At 59.7% G+C, this 22,695-nt stretch overlaps 1 long non-coding RNA gene across 4 annotated transcripts; it reads right to left on the bottom strand.

Moving 5' to 3' along the window:
• Positions 1–15,438: 15,438 nt before the first annotated feature.
• On the bottom strand, positions 15,439–18,525 carry LOC124093288 (uncharacterized). 4 transcript variants are annotated; one of them, XR_006851906.2, is made up of 4 exons: positions 17,931–18,525; positions 17,150–17,684; positions 16,259–16,865; positions 15,439–15,902 (listed from the first exon to the last, which is right to left on the bottom strand). It is a non-coding gene; the product is annotated as an uncharacterized LOC124093288 (long non-coding RNA). The 4 variants fall into 4 exon arrangements; XR_006851905.2 differs by having other exon boundaries at positions 17,150–18,190; positions 18,284–18,525; XR_006851904.2 differs by having other exon boundaries at positions 17,150–18,525.
• Between the last annotated feature and the right edge of the window lie 4,170 nt (positions 18,526–22,695).

Here is a 22,695-nt window from a genome sequence, read left to right as displayed (position 1 = left end):
CCTATGGCGTCTCAAGCCGTCCTCATCCTGGCTCTCCCTTCTATCCAGGTCTGTCATACTTATCTCCTTAACCGTGTCTTGCTTTCGTTCCTTTCTACCAACTTTGTTGAAAGGAGGCATGCGTTTCCTAAGAGTGGCGCCACCGATCATCACCACCCGGTGTGCTAAAGCAACCCAAGTGCATTGGGTCAGTTCTGGACCCAGGTGGGAACAGGGCCCCGCTCCCTCCAGGCTCCAGGAAGACGTGTTCTTGGTCCCTCTCCCAGCTTCTGTGGTCACAGCAATCCGTGCCCCTCCTGGGCCTGAAGCCACCAGCTCAGCCTCTTCTCGTCTTCCCACCTTTCTCTCTGGGCCGCTCTCTGCTCTCTCCCCCTTACTGAGGTCTGAACCCAGGGACACTTCACTACTGAGCTACATTCCCGCCCTTTTTATTTCAAGACAGGCTCTCAGTAGCGAGGATGTGGGGAAAGGCACACTCACACTGCTGCTGGGACTGCAAACTGGTGCAGCCAAGATGGAAAGCAGTAGAGATTCCTCGGAAAACTGGGAATGGAACCACCATCCGACCCAGCTATCCCTCTCCTCGGTCCATACCCAAAGGACTTGAAAACAGCACACCACAGGGACTCAGCCACATCAGTGTTTATAGCAGCACAATTCACAACAGCTAGACTGTGGGACCACCTAGATGCCCTTCAGTAGATGATGGATCAAGAAACTGTGGCACATATACACAATGGAATATTACTCAGCAATAAAAGAGAACAAAATCATGGCATTTCCAGGTAAATGGATGAAGTTGGAGAATATCATGCTAAGAGAAGTTAACCAGTCCCAAAAAACCAAATGCCGAATGTTTTCTCTGATATAAGGAGACTGATTCATACTGGGGTAGGGAGGGGGAGCATGGGAGGAACAGACGAACTCTAGATAGGGCAGAGGGGTTAGGGGAATGGAGGGGGCATAGGGAATTAATGATGGTGGAGTGAGGTGGACATCATCACCCTAAGTACATGCATGAAGACACGAATGGTGTGAATATACTTTGTATACAACCAGAGATGTGAAAAATTGTGCTCTATGTGTGCAATATGAATTGTAATGCATTCTGCTGTCGTGTATAACAAATTATAATTAAAAGAAAAAAAAAAAAAGGCTCCTCACTAAGATGCCCCGTCTGGCTTTGGATTTGCAGTCCTCCGGCCTTAGCTTCCCAGGTAGCTGTGATTAGGGGTATGTGTCCACAAGCAGCTTCACCTGTATTTTCTACAGAATTCCGAGGGTCTGCTGTTGTCCATAATTGATCACTATTCCAACATTTAGGTCTAAAAGATATTTCATATGTTCTGCTAAATTTTTTAAAAAACATTTAAGTCCTTAAGTCCTTAATTTTGAGTTAATTTTTTTTATGTGGTGTGAGGTAGGGATCGGCTATGTAATCTTTTGAGCTTTTGTAGGGTGATAGGTGTATTTTGGAGTGAGTGGGACAGATATTCAACTAGGACTCTTGGGAGTGCTAGGAATTGCCACCAGATTTTGAGTTCTGATTCCGCCCTCCCCCGAGACTGTCTGGACAGCTGACCTTCATCTCCGTGAGCCGTCTCACGACAGGGAATGATGGTGGATAACCCCCTTGCTTGCCGCGAGATCTCATGAGATAGAGCTGGCAGAATGCTGCCCACGTTGCCTGGCACACAGCATGAGGACGCCAGCGTCTGTGAGCGCTGAGTGTGTGCCAGGGGACGAGTCACACACTTCATGTGAGTCATCAACCCATTTGACCTCTGACAGCTCCAAGAAATATGTTTATGTAAACGCTTTTTTAGTTGTCAGTGGACCTTTCTATGCGGTGCTGAGGATGGAACCCAGGGCCTCACACATGCCGGCAAGTGCTCTGCCACTGAGCCCCCACCCCAGCCCCCCAAATACACGTGATTTCCTGGATTCTACAGATGAGGAAACTGAGTCTCAGAGAGGAGGTGGGTCCCCCTGGACACACAGTTATCACCAGAAGGACTCGAGCTTCAGCGCTGGCTGCCGGGTCCTGTCCTCAGGCTCTACACCCGAAAGCCACTTGTGTCCCCTCTTTCTCTCCACCAGAATCCAGACCCCTGGCACAGGGACAGCAAGGGGCCCAGGAAGGCCTGGAAGTAGATATGGGGGAGTGGGAAGCAGCAGGATTTACCCCCAATTTCCCCTGGGGACCCTCCCTTTGACTCCAGAACTGAGAAGAGCCTGGGAGGGAAGGGGAGGCTGGGCCTCCTTCCACGGAATCCATCCAGCCTCCCCTCCAAAGGCAACTGCTGGGAGAGCGGAGATGAGCCCCAGGTCCCGGAGGGCCACCACCGGGAGTCCTGGGCTGCTCCCAAGGCCCAGTTCTCAGGGCTCTTATCCACAGCTGGGCCTGAGCACAAGGGGCCAGGGCTGGGGGCTCCCCACCGAGACGGAGCCACAGGCTCGCCCACCACCACAGACAGGAGCCGTAAGCTGCCCAACTCTGCCATCCCAGCTCTGCAACCTCGGGATACTCGATGACCCTCTCTGAGCCTCAATTTCCTTATTTGTAAAATGGGAATAACTGCCCTACTTTGTTAAGAGATCTAGAAGTGATTTACACAGGAGGCCGAGTGGTCTGTAGCTGGGCCTGATCTGGGGAGGTGCTGTTATAACCATTTGCTCTTTTGGTGACCCTGTCCAGGCCCTGCTGGGGATATGAAGATGGTGTGGTCCACCCCAGGAGCTTGCAGCCCCCGGAGGAGGCGGTTGACCCAAGCTTCTAGAGAGCCTCTGTGCTAAAGGTGGTTATTTAGACAACACGATTTACTAAACACCTACTGTGTGTCCAGCAAGCTGCAGTGTGATCAACCGTGACCCTGGGTCCACGGCAATCACAGTCCACTTCCAGGAAAAGCTAGAGCCACTGGCCTTGCCGGGAGGAGACCTCCCAGGGTCAGCTGCAGCGAGGCTGGGACACAAGCAGTGTGTCCAGCTCTGCGTCTGGCATGGGTGGGCAGGAAGGTGGGGCTCCTGTGCCCAGGTGCCTCCTTTGCCTGCAGGAAGGCCCTGTCCAAGGGACCCAGGTGCGAGTGGAACCCTGGGACTCGCTCAGACCCGAGTGTGACTTGGGGGTGTCATAGCCTCATATTGCTGCAAAACAGACTCCCTGGATGCCTGCAGTCCACCTGCAAGCATTTACTTCTCGGAGATTCTGCGGGGCAGGATCCAGGAGCAGCGTGCGGGTGGTTCTTGCTCAAGGTCTCTCAGACCAGACTGCAGTCACAGCTTGACTGCACCAGGGCCCGTGTCCCGCGTGGAGCCCCACGTGTCTCAAAATAAAAAGTAAAAAGGACTGGGATGTAGCTCAGCGCTGGGGCACCCCTGCGTTCAACCACCAGTACTGCAGGAAAGAGAGCAGAGAGACAGAGAGACAGAGAGAGAGGGGTGTGGCTTTTCTTTTATTTCTTGGTACTGGGGCTTGAACCCAGGGCTGCTTAACCATATCCTCAGCCCCTTTTATTTTGAGACAAGGCCTCGTAAGTTGCTTAGGGCTGTGCTAAATTGCTGAGGCTGGCTTTGAACTTGCAGTTCTCCCGCCTCAGCCTGGTGAGGCACTGGAATCGCAGGCGTGTGCATCCACTCCTGGCTATTTATTTTTAAATGGCAGGGTCTGGGAAGAATACTTTTCATAGAATTGATTCATTATTTGAGATGGGTCTCTATGTTGCCCGGGTTGATCTTGAACGGCTCGGCTTAAGCGATCCTCGCGCCTCAGCCTCCCAGCTGCTGGGATCACAGGTGTGTGTCACTCTGCCTGGCTCCCGTTCAGTCATCAGATATTCTTGAGCACTGACAGTCTGTGCCAGCCATTGTGTCAGGCCGAGAGGTCCAGTAGAAATGGCAGGAGAGCCACAGCGAACGTTGGCATTTTCACCAGGCATGGAGATGCACACCTATCACCCCAGCAATTCCAGAGACTGAGGCAGGAGGATCACAAGTTCAAGGTCAGCCTCAGCAAATTAGCAAGGTCCTGTCTCAAAATAAAAAATAAAAAGGACTGGGAATGTAGCTCAGTAGGAGAGCACCCCAGGGTTCAATCCCAGTACCTCCCATCAAAAAAAAAAAAAACAGAATTTACATTTTCCAGGGCCACAGTAAAAAAAAATCAAAATGAGATAGGTGAAATTAATTTTAATAATGCATTTTCCTTATCCCAGTATTTCAAACACAATATATGGAATCAATACAAAAATCATCATTCCTACCACTGCTGGGAACCCCGCGCCTTGCTATGCTAAGTAAGGCACCCTCTGTGTACAAGACTCTCAGTGAGGAATCCCACACCCTTTCTTGTCTGGTGTTCTGTGGTGGCCAAGAGAAAGCACCACCAACCAGGTGGCTCCGACACAGGAAGTCATTTTCTTTTTTTTTTTTTAATATTTATTTATTTTATTTTAGTTTTTTTCGGCAGACATAACATCTTTGTTTGTATGTGGTGCTGAGGATCGAACCTGGGCCGCACACATGCCAGGCGAGCGCGCTACCGCTTGAGCCACATCCCCAGCCCCTAGGAAGTCATTTTCTCACAGTCCTGGAGGCCGAGTCCAGGGTCAAGGGGTTGGCAGGGCTGGTTCCCCAGGCCTCGTCCTGGGCGTGCAGATGGGCACCTCCCGGGAGTTCTCACTTGGTCTCTGTGCACACGTGCCCGTGTCTCCTCCTCTTTCCATAAGGACACCAGTCACGTTGGGTCCATGGGGGCTCGTTTTACGTCAACCACCTTTAAGGACGTCACCTCTAAACACAGCGAGCGCCACCCGGAGGCCCAGGAGGTCAGGACCCAGTGGACACGTCTGGCGGGGTGAAGAACACACCTGGCCCACCCACCCGCGCCTTCCGACCTCCCAGGCCTCTTTCCTCTGAGGCCCTGCCTCCACGCTGACAGCCCCTCTGCTGTGCGCACACCACCTCTCGGTGGTCGCCGCGCCAGGCAGCGGGGTTCCAGCTGGAGGGTTAGAGGACAGCATGGACTGGCCTCCTGCCCTCTCCCAGAGCAGAGACGACCTCAGGAGGTGACCGGCACGGTGCCACCCACATTCGGGAGCAGAGCAGGGGGCCTGCTGTCCCCTCCTGCTGGGCTTCCGAGAGACGTGGGCGCACAGCCGGGTGGGAACGTTCCCGCCTTCCTCGCCTGCGTCTCTTGGAATTTATTCCTCATCGTTCCGCACAGATTTCAGATTTCCACGAATAATCTGAAGCACATGAAGGCCTAGAGCTGCCGAGTGGCAGAAGCTGGCGGTGAGCACCCACACCGGCCTCTGTGGCAGCCCTGGGCGGCGGGTGCTCATTTCCAAAACCACGTGGATGACAGGCAGGAGGTAAAAGCTACTATTTCAGAGAAATGGCAAGTCCTGGATTATGCTACTGCCAAGCGGTGGGTCGGGAAGATCTCCTTGTTAAGGTTAACATCATAATAAAAGGCTGATTATCCCGCTGGGTGTGGTGGTGCCCACCTGTAATCCCAGGAACTAGGGTGGCTGAGGCGGGAGGATCCCAAGTTCAAGACCAGCCTCAGCAACTTAAGGAGACCCTGCCCTAATAAAACTGAAACGGGCTGGGGTGCAGCTCAGCGGTGAAGCTCCCTGGGCTCAGTCTCCAGTTCAAAACAAAAAAAGACTGATATTCAGTCTTACTGTAACATCATATTAAAGTGCACTTGGGCTCGGTGGCCAAGTGCCCTAAGTTCAATGGCTGGTACCCCAAAAAATAAAAAATAAAAATAAAAATGAATAAAATAGCAAGAAAACAGATGTTTGAGAAAAGAGCTAGACTGGGAGTCGGCCAGAGCTTCCTCCCTCAGGAGTGGAGAGTGGGCAGCCCCAGGGCTGCTCCAGGTCTGTGCTCTGGGGGCTGGGGGTGTGGGCAGGACTCGGTGCCCTTGGATCTCTCTCTGGGCCACTCAGAAGAAGCCGCTGGACGGGAAGTCGGTGCCAGGGACTAAGATGGAGCCCTCCTGCCGCCTCCAGGGTGTGAGTCGTGAGGTGGACCAGGAGACACTCCTGGGGCACTGCCTCCAGAGCCCCTGTGTCCTGGCCAGCTGCGCCCTCCTGTGAGTGGCGTCCGGAGCCTTTGACGTTGGGGCCATGGGCAGCCAGCGCTCTGCTGTGGGCCCACGACTCTGCAGTGAGGCAGATCACAGGACACAGGGCCAGGGGCACCTCGGGGGGAGCCAGCTCTGTCCTGGACCAGCCCGCCCACCCGGGCAGCTCCTCGAGGAACTTGGCTCTGGGCTCTGAGCCGCCGTCCCTACCCAGGCCAGCTCCACCTGGGACCCACCTCTGCGTCTCAGTCCCCAGCCTTGGTGTGACTCCTGGGAGCTGGGCGCTGGCCTGGGGCTGTGGCTGGGCGGAGCGTGCAGGACAGGGGAACCAGTTCTGAGCAGAGTGGGCCCCTGGCCCACTGATCCTGTCCCTCAGAAAGACCCTCCTTCCCCTGGAGGGAAGGGACGCAGCCCTCCAGCAGGCCCTGAGCTGTCCTGGGCGCGGCTGAGGGGAGCGCGCGGCTGAGGCAGATCCGCCCTGGGTCCTCCTCCTCCTCCGCTCAGAGCCCTGGGACCACTGAGACCCTCAGCATCCTCAGCATCCAGGCTGCTGCCTCCCTCCAGGTGCCTTCTGCCGCCTCCTGCTCCTCCCTGGTCCAGTCCTGTGCAAGCTGTTCCCAAGGCCGGGGAGGGCGCCCTGCAACCCTGCGCTGTCTCCACCTCCTGCGCGGCTCCTGCCCTGCCCAGGTCTCACCCTGTGTCTGTGGTCCCCACCAGGCTACGCGACCCCCAAAACTAGGGCCAGACTATGGCAGCTCTGTACCCAGAGACCGCGGCTTCTCTGTGATCAAAAGCAAGTAGCTGAAAGCAGGCAGGCGGGACGAAGGGCCGGGGCCAGCCCCAGAGTCCCAACCTCTCTGGATGGGAGATGGTCACTTTCTGCATTGGCCATGCCCATAGTTGGCGTCAGCAGTGTGGCCCGGCCACTCCCGACAGGGACTTATGGTCCTTCCCCATGGTGGGTCAGGACCAGCCGGGGCCTCGGGAGCTTTTGCTGTGGAGACTCACCAGGAGGTGCCCAGGGCAGGCAGGACCCTGAACAGTGGGTACCGGACAAGCCTGGCCAGTCCAGCCCCGAAGTATGTAGGGACTGGGGCAGGGCACACAGTGCCCAGCAGCAGCAGGCCCCGGCTTTCTGGCTCCCTACCCCAGTGGGGAACTCGCCCACGTCACCCAGCAGGAGCCAGGCCACCCGGGCACCTCCGAGCCCCTGGCCACCACCACCTCTGATCAGCCCAGCTGCAGGCGAGCTCTGCCCTCTGACACCAGGGACCATCTCGGGGGCCCGGTGTCCTCCGGAGGCACCCGCCTCAAAGCCCAGGTCAGACACAGCCATCCAGGAGGCGTCTGCCACGTCCTGGGGGTGGGACCGGACGGTGACTAAGAGCAGATCCAGCCGTCACAGAGCTGGCTCTCCAGAGGGGAGGCCACAGGTCGGGAGACTCCAGAACTGAACGGTACCGTGAGGCGCCACAGAGTGGAGGGGCCTGCATTAGAGAGGAGGTCTGGGGGGCCCACCCTGGGGACGGAGCACTGAGGCCCGGACGGTGCCGAGGAGCCGGTCCTAGAGCACTGCATTCCACGGGAGGGGACTGTCCTGCCAAGACTTGGGGGCTGGGGTCACCAGGGGCAGGCCAAGCCTGAGACAGGGACCTGGAGAGTGTGCCCTGGTGAGCCACAGGGGCTTCTGAACAGGGCGGCTCTCAGTTCCCCAAACCCACAGAGTGTCCCTTTCCCCGCGCCCAGAAACCCCACCCGCTTCCTTGTCAGACCTTTCGGGGTCTTCCCAGGGTCTCTGTCCCCCTCAGCTCCGTGTCAGGGACTTTCTGGGCTGGAATTCCCCGTGGGTGTGACCAGGCTCTGCAGGAGAAGTCTCCATGCTGACCTGGGCTCCTCTCCCACAGTGGCCTGGGGGTGCAGCAGGCCCGCCCCTCACCCCCCCAGTCCTGTGAGGGCCACTTCACAGGCCAGGACACCAGGCCTGCCCCTCACTCAGGACCACAGGGCTCAGAAGGCAGGGCGGCCAGGCCAGCTCCTCATGGCCCCAAAGGCCGGTCAGGTCCTGCTGGGCCTCCTGAGGGTGGTGGGAAGGGGCTTGTGCAGCCTTCTGCCCTCCGGAGCAGCCCCTTTCCTCCCCCCCCCCGGTTCCAGGAGCACCACTACCTGCCCCTGTTGGCCTTGCAGCGACTTCCACACCCGCCCCATACCTCTCCTCCCCCCGGAGAGGAGGAGACCAGACTGTGGCGGGTGTCACTGATCAGGGGTCTGCGGCCTCTCTAGGACACACCTCACAGGACTGCAGTCCCTGCCGCGGATCTGAGAGCCAGACACCGGCCTCTGGGCCTGCCCCAGGAGCAGCGGCAGGGGATGGCCTCTGGCCCACACCTCTGCCCTGAGACAGTCCATGAGAAGGCTCGAGAGTGGGCCACCCTGCCCGCAGCGTTGGGGCGCACTCTGACATCGATGGCGAACCGCCTGAAAGGGGTGAATTGTATGGTAGCAAGTACCCAGATAGGCCTGTTAACACCACGTGGGCCCTGCGTCTACCCTCCAGAAGGTGGGGCTCAGACCTGCTCAGGTCAATAAAAAGTAAAACAGGAAATCCTGCAGACCCCCAAAGAGACCCCAGTGACAACAACCAGAGGTGCTGTTCCCTAGCGCTCTGGTGCGCTGGGCCCTGATCCAAGCGTCGGCCCCGCGGCCATCACCACTGCCCTGCCCAGCAGACAACACCCCCACACACCTGATGGATGGGGGAACTGAGGCACGTGGTGGGACCGTGACTTGCCAATGGTCACGGGAAGGAGGCATCAGGCAGGGCTTGAACCAGCAGTTTAGCTCGCCCTCTCCCCAGTTCACAGAAATCAGAACACGACGGTATGACCACTGACCAAGAGAGGGGGCCGCGCACATCCCAGTGGGATTCCCTCCGGGGTCAGCCCTGGTGTGGGCCCAGCAGAGCAAGAAGGGGGCGAGTTTGGTGCTGCCCGAGGCTCTGGGCCCCTGGCCACGGCCTCTGCCGAGCCCCGGAGGTTTCCTGTTTTCCCTTCCCACTTGGAGGCTGAAGGTCCCACGTTAGAGGAAGCGGTCAGAGAGGTCAACGGGGTCCAGCGGGAGACGCCTCAGTTCCAGCCCTGGCCCAGCACCTCCCAGGGCCCAGTGACTCCGTGTCCTTGCCTGTAAAACAAGCCCTGGCACACCCTCCCGCCAGGCTCCTCTGAGGACCAGCAAGCCTCAGTCCTCTTCCGAGTCCTCAGAACCCCGATCAGAACGAGTGGCAGCCTCTGCGCCCTGGTCCTCGATGTGACCTCCACTCTGCCACTTCTGTCGACTTGTCTTTCTGGGAGCTGGAGACTGAACCGGGGCCTCACACCCACCCGCCGGGCCAGCATCTCCACTGAGCTACACGCCCGCCCGCCGGTCTCCCCAGCTTCTGGAGGACAGCAGGCCTGAGGTCCTCACGTCCATTTCTACGTGGAACCGGCCATTTATCCCAGCAGCTCTGCGCCTTCTGGTGGTAGACGGGAGTTCGGGAACACAGTCCAGACAGCTGGTGCTCGCTGCTGCTGGGTTGTGATGGCAACTAGGGTGAAAGGTGGAAAAACGGATCGTTCTCCCATTTAAGATCACAAGGTTTTATTTACCTTCTTTGCTTTTCTTTTGTACACTTTTTTCCCTACACAGAAAACTGTAGTTTTTAACAGCTTTAGCACTTTTTTTTTTCTGATACCAGTGATTGAACCTAGAGATGCTTAACCACTGAGCCACATCGCCAACCTTTTTATTTTTTATTTAGAGAGGGGTCTTGCTGAGTTGCTGAGGCTGGCTTTAAACTCGTGATCCTCCTGCCTCAGCCTCCTGAGTTGCTGGGATCACAGGTGTGCGCCACAGCACCGGCTGCACAATTTCTTATTTATCTTGTGTTAGAAAGCTAAAGCTTCAACATAGCAGGACTAATATAGTCACTACTGATTAGAAGACTGCGTGCAGTTTGGGATTTCATTGTTTCGTGGAGATTCTGTGGTTCTTTGGGTCAAGTCCGTTAGGGATACAAAATCAAAATGCTGGGTTGTTTGTGCAGTGTTGGGATCCAACCCAGGGCCACGAGCACGCTAGGCAAATGCCCCACCACTGAGCCATGGCTCCAGTCCTTGCCTGAGTCCTTAGGGTGCGAATAAACCACCACCACACGCTGCGCTCCATGACCAGAAGGGGAGAGAGAGGACGTAAAGCAGGAAGAGGACCTGCCCTTTCCCTTAGAGGCGCCACAGGGAAGATGCACTCCCTTGACATCCCCTTTGGCAGATGCAATCACCTGCCACACCTAGGTGCGAGGGAGGCTGGGAAATGTCATCTGGACTCTGAGGGGCACGCTCGCCCGCAGCGGAGGTTCTGTCACTACGGAGGAAGGTGGGAGCGGACGCTGGGGACCATCAGTCTCTGCCGCTGGGGGAGTCTGGGGACGCAGGGGCAGGGCAGGGCGGTCTCGTCCCCAGTCCTCTTACCTGGGTGGGCCTGCTGTGCGGCAGGAGCAGGCGGGGCTCCCCCACTCCTCTCTCGTGTGCGCCAGGCAAGGATCCCACCTCTGGTCTGCACCCCCAGCCCCGGCTGTCTTTTTTGATCCTGTGCCACATAGTTTGGTGACCTGGCTTTTGTGCGCGGCGGAGGGAGCAGGGTTCAGGATTAGAGAAACTAAGGCTGAGAGAGAATCCAGCTCCCACTGATGAGAAAGACAGGGTGACTCCCTACTGTTCCCGGAGATAAGGGTGGGCTGGTCTGGCACCCGCGTCCACCTTCCCAGGAGGAGACTGCCTGCATTTCCCAGGCAGGACGTGGGTACCAGTGTCCAGCCTGCTGACTGACTGTGAGCCTCTCTGAGCCCTGGCTGGGGGGTCACCTCCTGCAGACCCGGGGAAGCCCAAATCTGGTTCAGACTTGAGACACTGACCTGGGTTCACATTCTAGCTCTGTCCTGTGACCTGGGACAAGTGGCACCACCTCTCTGAGCCTCAGCCTCTTCTGTGCGGTCGGGATGAGGCAGAAGCTGCCTTCTGCCTACTGTGGCGAGGAGCTGCGGGAGGCCGCCTGTGGTGCCCGCCCCGTCCCCGTCCTCGTGCAGAGTGGGCTCTCGGGAGAGCTGTCCCCAGCTGAGAATAGTCTCCCTGCTCCTCCCGGGAGGCCTGGTTCCTGCCTGCTGTGCGCTGCAGCAGCGGGGTGGCCGGACCCACACTGCCGGGGCATGTCTCAGGGGACGGCTAGGGGTGTCCGTCCCCAGGCACCACAGTGCGCTCCGCACTCCCGCCCGGGGCGCCTCGAGTGCCCAGCTCACCGTGTTGTTGGAGAATCGCTCCATGTGAAGACTCTGCCCAAGAGGACTTCTTTGTGCGGGAGCCAGGTTGAGGGGTGCCCACAAAATCCATTTGCTTGTGGATAGTCGGGGAACCCCCGGGCACAGGAGCCAGACCACTGGGCTCCACATCCTGAGTGTGCCGTTTCTGTCTGTTAAGTGGGGTCAGGGGACGGGGGAAAGTGAGCTCAGAATCCTGCCACTGTCAGGGCCGGCTGGACAGGTCAGCAGGGTTAAAGGGTGGGCAGGCGTGGCACCCCCAAGACAGCAGTCAAATGGGTGCTGCTGAAGATCATTTGTGAAAAGGTGAGTCTATGATCCGTGCACGTATAAGATGAACATGTCAAAGACTTTGGGGGAGTTTCCGGGGATAGAACTCGGGGCAGTTGACCCCTGAGCCGCATCCCCAGCTCTACGTTTTGGTACTTTATTTAGAGACAGGGTCTCGCCGAGTTGGTTAGCACCTTGCTTTTTGCTGAGGCTGGCTTTGAACTCATGATCCTCCGGCCTCGGCCTCCTGAGCTGCTGGGATGCAGGCGTGCACCACCACGCCTGGTGTGTCAAAGATTTTTGACTCATTAACTGGTGAGGAAACTAACAAGATGTCGCTGCCAAGTCAAAGACACTTGGAAACACGGCCATCGGGAGGACTGAAATGAGGCAGAAACAGCTGCAATCGACCGCATCTCCACAGATGCCTTCATCGGCCTTTTTCTGGACGAGCCTCTTTGGATTTACAACCAGTTCCCTCCAAGTTGAGGTGTTGTAAAATAGCCAAAGGTGCCAGAAGGCCCAGGAACTCAAAGGGTGCCCCAGGGAACAGGCCACGCAGCCCCGGGTCTGACGGCTGCAGCTGGGCCCCGTGGGTCCCCAGGGCCACAGTGGTGAGTGGGGGTCGGGCTGGGAGGGAGAGGCTGCTTGGGATGAAGCCGGCAGGTGCTGATGTGTGGGCCCGGGGAGCCCGACCTCGGGCAGGAGGGTCTGGGGACGCGGGAAGGCCAAGGCCAGCGCTCAGCCTGAGGGAGCCCCTTCGCCTGGGCCGGGTCCGCACAGGGAGCCGGGGGCTGGTGAAGACGGAGAGCAGGCCTGGGGTCCCTGCCGTGACCTCCCCGCTGGGCCACCTTGGACATGGTGTGTCCTGATCGTCCTTCCTCACGTCCTGTTACAAGGGCAACGCAGGGCGACCTAAACGGCCTCTGAACGTTTACCTGAGGCACCCAGAGGCCGGGCTGTGTGACATGGCGAGTGGCTTTTGCTTCTGTGGGCCTCAGTTTCCTCGTCTGGGTTTTCTACCAACCTCCTCGGGCCAGTGATGCTGACCGTGGGTCGACTCGGCTGGTCAGGGACGCCCAGAGAGCGAGTGAGAGGTCACCTGTGTGTGCCACGAGGGGGTGTCTGGAAGAGAAGAGCCTCTCCGTCAAGCTGAGCCAAGAGGCTCTGCCCTCCCCCACGTGGTGGGCCCCTCCAATCCAAAGGGGACGGGTACAAGGGGAAGCTGGCCTTCTGCTGCCCCTGGACACCGGGCTCCAGGACTCACACGGGGCCTCCTCCCCCTCCTGGCTCTCAGGCCCCGGCTCTGCCTGAATCGCACCCCTGCTTTCCCCGTCTCCGTCTTGCAGACTGCAGACCTTGTGACTTCTCAGCTTCCGTCATTGTGAGCCAGTTCCCATAAAAAACCTACTGGTTCTGTTTATCTGGAAATGAGACTCATAAGGGCTGACGTGCGGCTCAGACCAGATCATACTGGAAAAGGAACCTGGCATCCACTGGCACTCAATAAATGTTGGCCTCGTTGTCCTCAAGAACATCACAGTCGGTTCTGTATAGTGGTGCCCACCTGTGATCCCAGAGACTTAGGAGGCCAAGACAGGAGGATGGAAACTCGGAGGCCAGGCTCAGCAACATAGTGAGACTTTGTCTCACAACAAAATTTTAAAAAGGGCTGGGGATGCAGCTCAGTGGTAGAGCGTCGGCCTGGCCTGTGCATGGCCCTGGGCCAGCCCCAGCATCTGGAGAAGAAGAGAAGAGCACAGTCTTGGCGGTGTAGGGGGGGGGGGTCTGGGGCCAGGCAGGCCTCCTCGGTTTGGGTGACGGTCTGTTGCTGCCCCTTGCCAGGGACCTCGGAGGTGTCCCTCTGGAGCTCCAATGTGCTCATCAGCTTGATGGGGCCGCCCCTCCCCTTGGTCAAGTCCCCAGGAGTCCTCTAAGGGCGGCGGGGTGCAGGCCAGGGATGGGGGTGCTCTGGCTGAATCATGGCCCCCCCACACCAAGCCTCTTCCCTGGACCTGCAAGTGTTGTTCTCCCTGGCAAGAGACTCGCTGATACCGTCAGGGACCTGACTGAGGGGTCCCCGGGTATCCAGGTGGCCTGAGAGCCTAGGGGGGCCCAGCGGGTGAGGCCCCGGGGAGGCTGGGGCAGCGCCGCAGGTAAGACAGAGGGGACATGACGAAGCCACGCAGCCACCAAGGACGGCGGCCGCTCGAGGGTGGGGGAGGCTGGGACGGGTTCGCGGGAATTCCAGACAGAAGCAGGCCTGCCCACAGGGTGCTGCTAGACCCCGAGTGGACGTCTCATCTCAAGGACCGCACAGGGATGAGTGAGTGCTGTCTGAAGCCCCTGATCTGAGGTCACTTGTTACCGTGACCACATCGGGTGGAAATCCTGACTCCATCCTCCTGATCCCCAGCGGGAAATGGTCTTACCAAGTGGTGAGGAAGCGCGGTCAGGTCGATTAGGTCAGGGAGGGCCAGGGCCTGGGCGGGGCTGGGTGTGTGTGAGTGTGAGAAAGCAGCCACCACCCCCAACCCTCTGGGAACACACAGGGCCCCGCCCTGGGGCTCAAGAGCTCTGGGGCCACAGCAGACCTCAGGCCCTCCCTGACCCTTGGTTTCCTTGTCGGCCAGCCACAGAGGTTGGACTGGGGCCCCATGGGCCTCACCCCCCCCCGGGCCACGGCGCCAGGTGGCAGGCCCACCTGAGTGCTTGCCTACTAACTGTCCCTGGATCCCAGAGGCCAGTGCTGCGTCGGGGTCTGCGTGAGCTGGGCACCTTGCAGTGTGACCGAGCCACTCGGAGAGCTCTGGAACGGCAGCCCACGTCCTCCCCGTCCCTCTCCCCCGTCCCTCTCCAGCGCAGAGATGTTCCCGGGGGCAGCTACACTGAGCTCCATAACAGAGTGCTGAAGGAGGGGCGCTGTGTCCCAAGCCCCGACATTGTAAGAAGAGAAACGGACGCCACGGGAAGGCAAAGGACAGACCCCCAGGGAAGGCCACGTGAAGAAGGAGGCAGAGACGGGCGCGCGGTGGCCCAGCCAGGAGCACCTCAGCCACCGCAGAAGCGGGAAATGGGAAAGGAAGTGCCTCCCCTGGAGCCCCCTGGGGGTGGCCTGCCTGACCACGTGTGATTGTCCCTGCTGCCCCCTGAAAGTAACAAGAGGGGAAGGAGAGGGGAGTGGACATGCGAAGGCCTGACCCTGGGGCCTGAGGAGCTTCCCCTTGGGGACTGAACCCTGGGGCCCTTAACCACTGAGCCACAGCCCAACCCTTTTTAATTTTGTGTCTTGAGACAGATCTCACTAAGTTGCTTAGGGCCTTGCTAAGTTGCTGAGGCTGGCCTTGAACTGCATCCTCCTGCCTCAGCCTCCCGAGTCTCTGGGATGACAGACGTGCAGCACCACATCTGGCAAGGGGCTTCTTAAGGGGCAGAGGAGAGAGAGGAGGAGAGGAAATGAGACAAGTCCTGGCCAGGCTTTGATAAGTGCCAGGACTGTGCATTTGGGCCCTTGTTAGTGACCTCTGGGAGGAGAGAACAAGGGTGTCAGAATCTAGGGATCTGGCTATGTGTGGGGGTAGGACTAGAATAGCTACTCGGGGAGCACCGTGGGACTTTCCGTTATTTCCCTGGGAATTTCATGGGGTCTTTGTGGTGATTCATGGCCCTATGTACTTCAGAGGTGCACTCTTATTCTTTTCAGCAAGTTTTTATAAATAAATCTATATTTTATTTTTTAGTTGCAGCTGGACACATACCTTTATTCTACTTATTTAGTTTTATGAGGCTGAGGATGGGACCCAGGGCCGGCACGTGCCAGGCGGCGCTCCCCAGCAAGGGTTTTACGTCTCCACCAAAAGTATATTTTTTAAAAATTCACGTGCATTTTACAAATGACAAGCTTTGAACTAAAGTTTGAGGATTTCTGTAGACACTTGAGGCTCCCTGAGTAAGTGGTGGGGCTGAGAATGGAACCCAGGTCCACCTGAGCCCAGGGCCTGGCTCTGACCATCGGGACCCACTGCGAGCCGCCCTTCCCGAGATGGCCTGCAGGGGGAGGCAGAGAGCGAGGGAGGCGCTGAGAGGGCGTCCAGAGGCCCGCGGCCGGCAGGGGGCGCTGCTGTCGCAGGGCTGGGCGCTGGGCCGCCTGGGCTCGCTGAGCCGGTCCCGGTGGTACAGAGGGCTCCAGGTCTGGTGGCGAGAAGGGGGCTGGAGCGTCTCAGGACCCTCCCCGCCCTGTCCAGGGCTTCTGCAGGGAACCCGAGTTCTGTGGTCTGTGGGGCCCAGCACCCTGGAGAGGGACTGCCTTGGAGGCCAGAGGGCTGGGAACGTGGCGGGTGGCAGAGGCCTGCCACGCGGCTTAAGGCTCCAGGTTGGCCCCAGAGTGCCCTCAGAGCAGGTCCCAGATGTCAGCCCCTCCCCGCCCCCTCCCCAGGCGGGGTGACAGAGGCTGAGGGGTCCTGCAGGTCCGCCTGGCCCCGCGCTGCCTGACCTCGGCCCTGCCTCCCCAGGGGTGAGGCCCACTCAGGGCAACGACAGTCACTCACCATCCCAAGGGCCGTCACTCCCTCCCTGGGGGGATCTGGCCAGTCTTGGGGACGTGAAGTGTGTCCTTGAGGGGGTCGCTAGGTCAGGGAGCTTCCTTTGTTCCAACGTGTGTGGAAGGGGCCCTCTGGGACTAGGACTTCAGAGTGTCACCCGTGGAGAGCGGCCGCTGGGACTTCCCAGTCGGGACACCCCGGCTGCGGGACTTCAGGCGCTGGCGCGTCTGCGACCCGGTGCTGTATTTCCTTCCTTCTCTGTCGCCTGTCACTTTTGCTGTTGCTCTTGGTTCCGTGTCATTACCGGGCTGCAGGCCACCCGTGTAAAGAGCGTCTTCCTGTCTCCCCCTCCGACCCGCAGACACCGCTCGGCCTCACGGCACAGGCGACGCCGAGCCCATCCCAGAGTGCCCTCCGCAGGCCTCTGGTGCTGAGCCCGCCGGGCCCTGGGCAGAGGGCGTAGGGCTGGGCGCAGGTGGCCTCCTGACCGTCTGAGACCTGGAGGTTCTGGGGGCAGCCGTGGGTGCCTGTGAGGTGCTCCCCACGGCCTGGTGGTGTCCCCGGGGCACGATGGTGCTGGTGGCTGGGGCAGCAGCAGCTTTGGGGGGCACAGCTGGGGGCGGGGTGGGGGAGGGGAGGCAGGCGCTGGAGCCTCCGCTGCTCCCGGATGGACGGGTCCCCACGTGGCCTCTCTGAGATTCACCCCCCCCCCAGAGGGCTGAGCCTCCCTCCAGGGAGCGGCCTCCTGTGTGAAGGCAAAGTGCCACCAGGCCTGGCACACAGGGGGCCCTCTCCTCTGGCAGGTCACACGTGGCAGCCAGAATGTAGGGCTGGTGACACTTTTGCTTGGTTGTTTGTGTGATTGCAGATATCCTGAGCAGAGTTCCAATGACTCACCTGGCTCAGCCGGATGGTCAAGGTCAACTGGAACAGTCATGAGTCACCTGGAACACCTTGAGGTCTGTGGCCTCCACGTGACGTGCCGTGGCCATGGGAAGAACTCTCTGCCTCTCAGGTCCTCTCCAAACCATTACCCTGGTCACTAGGAGAACAAGCCAGGCCGGGCGCGTGGCACACAGGAGGCTGAGGCGGCAGGGTCTCAAGTTCGAGGCCAGCCTGGACTGCCCAGCCAGACCCCGTCTCAGAATAGAATGAAAAGGGCGGGGGATGTGGCCCAGAGGCGAGCGCCCCTGGGTTCCATCCGCGGGACTGCAAAAAATAAAGAACAAAGCAAAACACAAGAGGAATCCAGATGGAGACCCAGTCTCTAGGTGGGGTCTTAGAGCAGAGGGAGGGGAGCTTCTCGAGTTGGTGATCACGGAGGGCAGTGGCGGAAAGGTCCAGGTGACACTTCATCCCAGGACAGTCGAGGAGACAAGCAGAGCAGATTCACGGAATCAGAACCCCAGGTGACAGAGGGGGCTTCCAAAATCTAGAACCAAAGACGCGGAGGCAGCCGCCATTTTAATGCTCAGATTTGGTGACTGCTCAGCGGCTCCCGGGCCTCCCTGTGGGCCTCCTCCTCCTGGGCTTGGCGCAGGCCCCGGGCCCAGGGTCTGATCCTCTCCTGGCACACAGGGGGTGGGGCGCCCTCTCTGGCAGCTCCTCTGCAGGTTGGGAAGGTTGGAGGGGGGTCCCCGAGGCCGGCTTTGGGGAGGGGTCTGTTTCTCTGTCCCACCTTGTGGGTGCAGGAGACAGAAGGACAGGGTGGAGGCCAGAGAGACTGGGCCACCGAGGTCCTCTGGTGTCCTTCGGTGCAGAGTGTGCAGCATGCCAAGTGGCACACCCCGCGGCGTGGCTTTCTGTCCCCAGGTTACCGTGTTGGTTCATTAATTGTGCTAAGGCACCCAGCTCATGGGAGACGGCGTCATAGGGGAAGTTGGGGGACGGTGTGTGGGAACCTTCTACTACTGTCCCAGTTTCTCTGTGAACTTGAATCTATTACCAAAGTAAAAATTTGTTTAAAAAAGGGAGGGTGCTTAGGAGATGATTAACTTTTTATTTTAACCTGGGAAGACATTAAAACCTCACCAAGTGGAGTGCAGTGGGGCACGTGTGTAATCCCGGTGGCTTTGCGGCTGAGGCAGGAGGATTGAAAATTGGAGGCCAGCCTCATCAATTTAGCAAGGCCCTAAACAATTTACTGAGACCCTGTCTCAAAATCAAAAAATAAAAACAAAAAGGGCTGGGATTTGGCTCAGTGGTAAAGCACCCCTGGATTAAATCCCCAGTTCCAAAAAAAAAAGAAAAACCTCACCAAGCCACATCCCTTCTCCCAGTACCTCATAGAAGATGCTGGGAAGAGCAGCCAGGCCTCCATCAGGGAAGCAGGGTGGGTGAGCTGCTGGGTGGACTACTCAGACTCTCGCCTCTCATCTTCTGGAGGACCCAGGAGATAATAGCTCTGGAGAAGGTGGGCACAGAGAGAGACGGTTGGAAACCCAACGGAGCTCAGCAGGTGCACTCAGAGGTCGGTGCCCTCCATGGGGGAGCTCTGGAGCCTCGGGTGCTTGGGCCGGTGGTGATGGGCGGGTGGTGCCCTGCATAGATGACTCTCAGTTTTAAAACGGGTACAGCCTGGGACAACCCGACAGTGGATCACTCTACCCAGCCGGAGGGTCATAGGCCCCGGGGACCCTGGAGAGCACAGGCTGTCTGAAGGGGTGGCAGCAGCCTTCACAGCCCCCCAGCTCCTGGTCAGGAATGGGGGGCAGCGGGGGCACCCGGAGACATGGCACTGAGTGAAAGGAGCCAGGCACAAGGGACAGTTGCCGTGACCTCCTCCTGCGAGGAACCCCTGAGGGCAAACCTGCAGAGAGAGGCAGTTAAAGGTGCCCGGAGCTGGGGGACGAGCAGCCGGCGTCCTGCTCATGAGCCTCGGGGTTTTAGAGGCCATGGAATGTCCTAAACTTGACCTGGGGATGGTCATATCAATCTAGAGATAAGGTGGCACAGGCCTGTGATCCCAGAGATTCGGGAGGCTGAGGCAGGAGGATGGCAAGTTAGAGGCCAGCTTCAGCAATTTAGTGAGACTCTGTGTCAAAATAAAGAACAAAAAGGGCTGTGGATGTGGCTCAGTGGTGAAGTGCCCCTGGCTTCAAGCCTCAATCCCCAGGACCTAAAAAAAAAAAAAAAAAAAAAATCCCACAGGCAAAGGGCTCAGGTACCTTGTGCCAGCTCCGCCCCCTCTCCCTGTGCAGCCTGGAGCAAGGTGCTGGCCATCTCTGGGCCTCCACTTCCCACCGGGAGCCGTGGGTGATGAACCAGGCAGTGCCCAGCCAGGATGGCTGATGGTTCCATTACGACAGCCGGTCACATTTGCCCAGCCCGTCTGCTCACTGAGACTCGGAATGACATGTGCCAAGGATGGCCGTCAGGCAGGAGGCCTGACAGACTGTGGGGACAGCAGGAGCCAGGCCGATCCCAGCACAAACTCACAGAGGTCTGCAGCTGACCCCTGTCAACCTCAGTTAACAGAGGGCTTTCGTGGGCCCAGAGTCTGGGGTGCTTGTCCCCCTGCTTGCTGTGTGGTCTAGGGCCAGTCACTTCACCTCTCTGAGCTTTAGATTCTGCAGGTCTTAAAGGAAGGTGGTAAGACCTGTGTCACGGGATGGTCGCCAGGATTCAGATAACCGGGGAGACCTTGGTTGGTGCCAGCACAGGGCCTTGTGCATGCGAGGCAAGCGCTTCACCAGCCCAGCTAGATCCCCAGCCCGGCAACTGCTGATCCCTCCAGGCCTGTTTCCCGCCTGTGATGAGGGTGTAACGAGGCTGCTGCCGCCCAGCCCAGGGTGACTTTGTCCCCAGAAGACACTAGACATTTTGATAGGTCTGGTATCTGGGTCTTGGATGCTACTGGCACTTGGCGGGTAGCGGCCAGGGGCACTGCTGCCCGTCCCACAGCGCAGAGGCCAGGCCCGGACAGTGGTCCACCCGCAAGGGGCATCTGTCCACATGGTCACCACAAGGTGGAGGCTGAGAAGCCCTGGACGGACTCAGACCCTTGCCGGGGCTCCCGGCGGCTGTGGAGCGGTCGACCCTGGGAGGGGCGCGGTGACCGGGACCAGACCACACACCTGGCCTGCACCGCGGGCGGCACCCACCCTCGGGGTGCTCCAGGGAAACAGGCAGCTCTGACGGGGACCGCAGTGACGAGACCGTGACCGACACCTGCGCGTCCCCTGCCACAGGCTGCGGCTGGTGCTGGCCCTGTCTCCTCCTCCTGTTGCCTCCTACTTCGCAGGTGAGGACACGGCCCCGTCCAGCCGAGCAGCAGCTCCGTGCGCGAGTCACCAGCTGCAGGGCGGTCCTGTCCTTCGAGCTCCTGGATTGGCTCGGAGGTGGAGGCATGTGACCCGAGATGGGCCAATCAGAAGCCTTCCCTGGGATCGTGCCAGGTGGAGCCAGCTCCGCGGCGGGAGGTGGAGGCAGAGGTGGAGGCCCGGGTGGAGCCGCCCGGGGACGCGCAGGGTTGGGATCTTGACTGTCCTCCAAAGACCCGTGTGTTGGAGGTGCGTCCCCGGGTGGCGGGTTGGGGTTGGTGACAACTGTGAGGTGAGCCTGGAGGGAGGTCTCTGGGCACTGTTTGAAGGTACTGTGGGACTCCAGCCTCTGCCTCCTCCTTCCTCCTCCTGGCCCGAGCTGAGCTCTTCGGCCCTGCCCAGATGTGGCGCCTGCCACCGGCCCAGAGCAGCGGGCCACGGTGTCAGGGACTGAAACCTCCCCGAATGGTTATCTCCGGGTTTGTCATGGTGACAGAAAGCTGAGGGACACGGGGCCAGAGGCTGGGGACAATAACCAGAGAGAGACCTGGCGCCCAGTCCATCCCCGAGAGGGAGCTGGCCAGTCCCTTCCCTCTGCTTTGGTGGGAAGAGGAATGAGAAGAGAGTCCGGGAGCCATGGTAAGGTGTCAGGGGTCACGGTCTTGACCTACAAGTCTGCCCCTGGCCGAACCACCGCCAAGAACGAGGGGGAACAGAGAGGAGCCGGAAGGAGGCTCACAGGGGGGACAGGGCGTGCGCTCTGACCTGAGAAGTCACGGGCTTCCCGGGGTGAGCCTGTAGCTGGCCTCTTGCCCCGTTCCTGGGAGATGTCCCCAGCACCGCGCACTGTGGCTTAGCCGCCACGACAGGTGCCGTAAAGAGAGCTGTCATGTTCTCAGAGGCCGTGATCTAGGAGGACGTCCAGTCCCTGCTGAGAGGCCAGGTCAGCCCGAGGCTCTGGAGGGGACTTGGTGTCCCTGCATGACACTTCCGCACACCCCCCAGCCCTCACCACGTCTTCCCAGAAGAGCTGGGGACCTCCAAAGGCACCGCTCGCTCCCCCATGGCCGCGTCCTGGTCCTCACAGAGGCTCAGAAGGGGCGTGGGTGCCGGGCTTTACCCTGGCTCTCCCCTGGGTCACTGTGTGTACCTGACCGCTCCTGCCCATCATGGTGCCCAGCCCCCTGGCCCCGGGTCCGGGTCCCCTCCCTCCGGGATCTGCGTGGCCTCTTCTTCGGAGACACCCTCTCCTGTGACAGTGTCAGTGGCACTCCGGTCCCTCTCAGCCACAGGCGTCCTGGATGACCCCTTCCCGCCCCCAGCAGGACTCTGTGGGTGCGCACCTGGGAGGGCCTCCTGCCCCCTCTTCTTCACCGACCTCCTCCCTGGGGCTGATCCTCCCAGTGGACGAGGCCCTGGGGTCAAGGCCCGGGCCGCCTCTGCCTGGGAGCCCTGCCCTGCAGGCCCAGGGGGCACCGGGGCCACCTGGAGCCCAGGACGACAGAGCGGCCAGCAGGGCCCTGCGGTGGGTTCTGCTGTCGTGGCCGCCCAGCCCCCCACCCAGCGCCCGGCAGGAACCCGCCTCCCACACTGGCGCCAGGAGGTCTTTGTGGCCTCATCTACCTGCGGCTGCTGCGTACCCCCACCCCGCACTGGGGGGCGCAGGAGAGCAGCAGCGTCATCCTGGGCATCGGCCGGCTGCCAGGCGCTGCCCACTGCGTTCCCCCTCCTGGGCGCTGAGGCTGGGCGGCCTGGTGGCTGATGTGGGCAGCCGGCGGGGACCTGGCTGGGCTGTCAGGCAGACACACTCGTGTCCCCCGCCTGTGGCCAGGGCTTCCTCTCCACCCAGTGGCTGACTCCCAACCCTCAGTGACCCTGTATCCCAGATGGAGCCCGGGCCTCACCCCAGCCCCGCGTCCCTTCCCACCGTCACACAGCCGTGAACCTGGGCCAGCCTGGAGGCCCTCCAACCCTGACTCTCCAGGAGGAGCTCAGGTGCGAGTCGATGAGACGGGAGGGAAAGGGGACAGGGACACTGTCAGGAGAGGGGTCCTGTCAGAGAGGAGGAGGACGGGGCTCCCAGGGGACTTTCCAGGTCCTCCTCTTGGCTTCTGACAGGCAGCAGGGGACATCAGACTTCCAAGTCCCCACAGCCATGACAGCTCTAGGTCCCCGCGGCCC

The sequence above is a fragment of the Marmota monax genome, unplaced genomic scaffold (assembly GCF_021218885.2).
Source record: "Marmota monax isolate L192 unplaced genomic scaffold, Marmota_monax_Labrador192_F-V1.1 WCK01_AAM20220418_F8-fsc00035, whole genome shotgun sequence".
Lineage (NCBI taxonomy): Eukaryota > Metazoa > Chordata > Mammalia > Rodentia > Sciuridae > Marmota > Marmota monax.
This window is presented reverse-complemented; position numbering and strand designations above follow the sequence as displayed.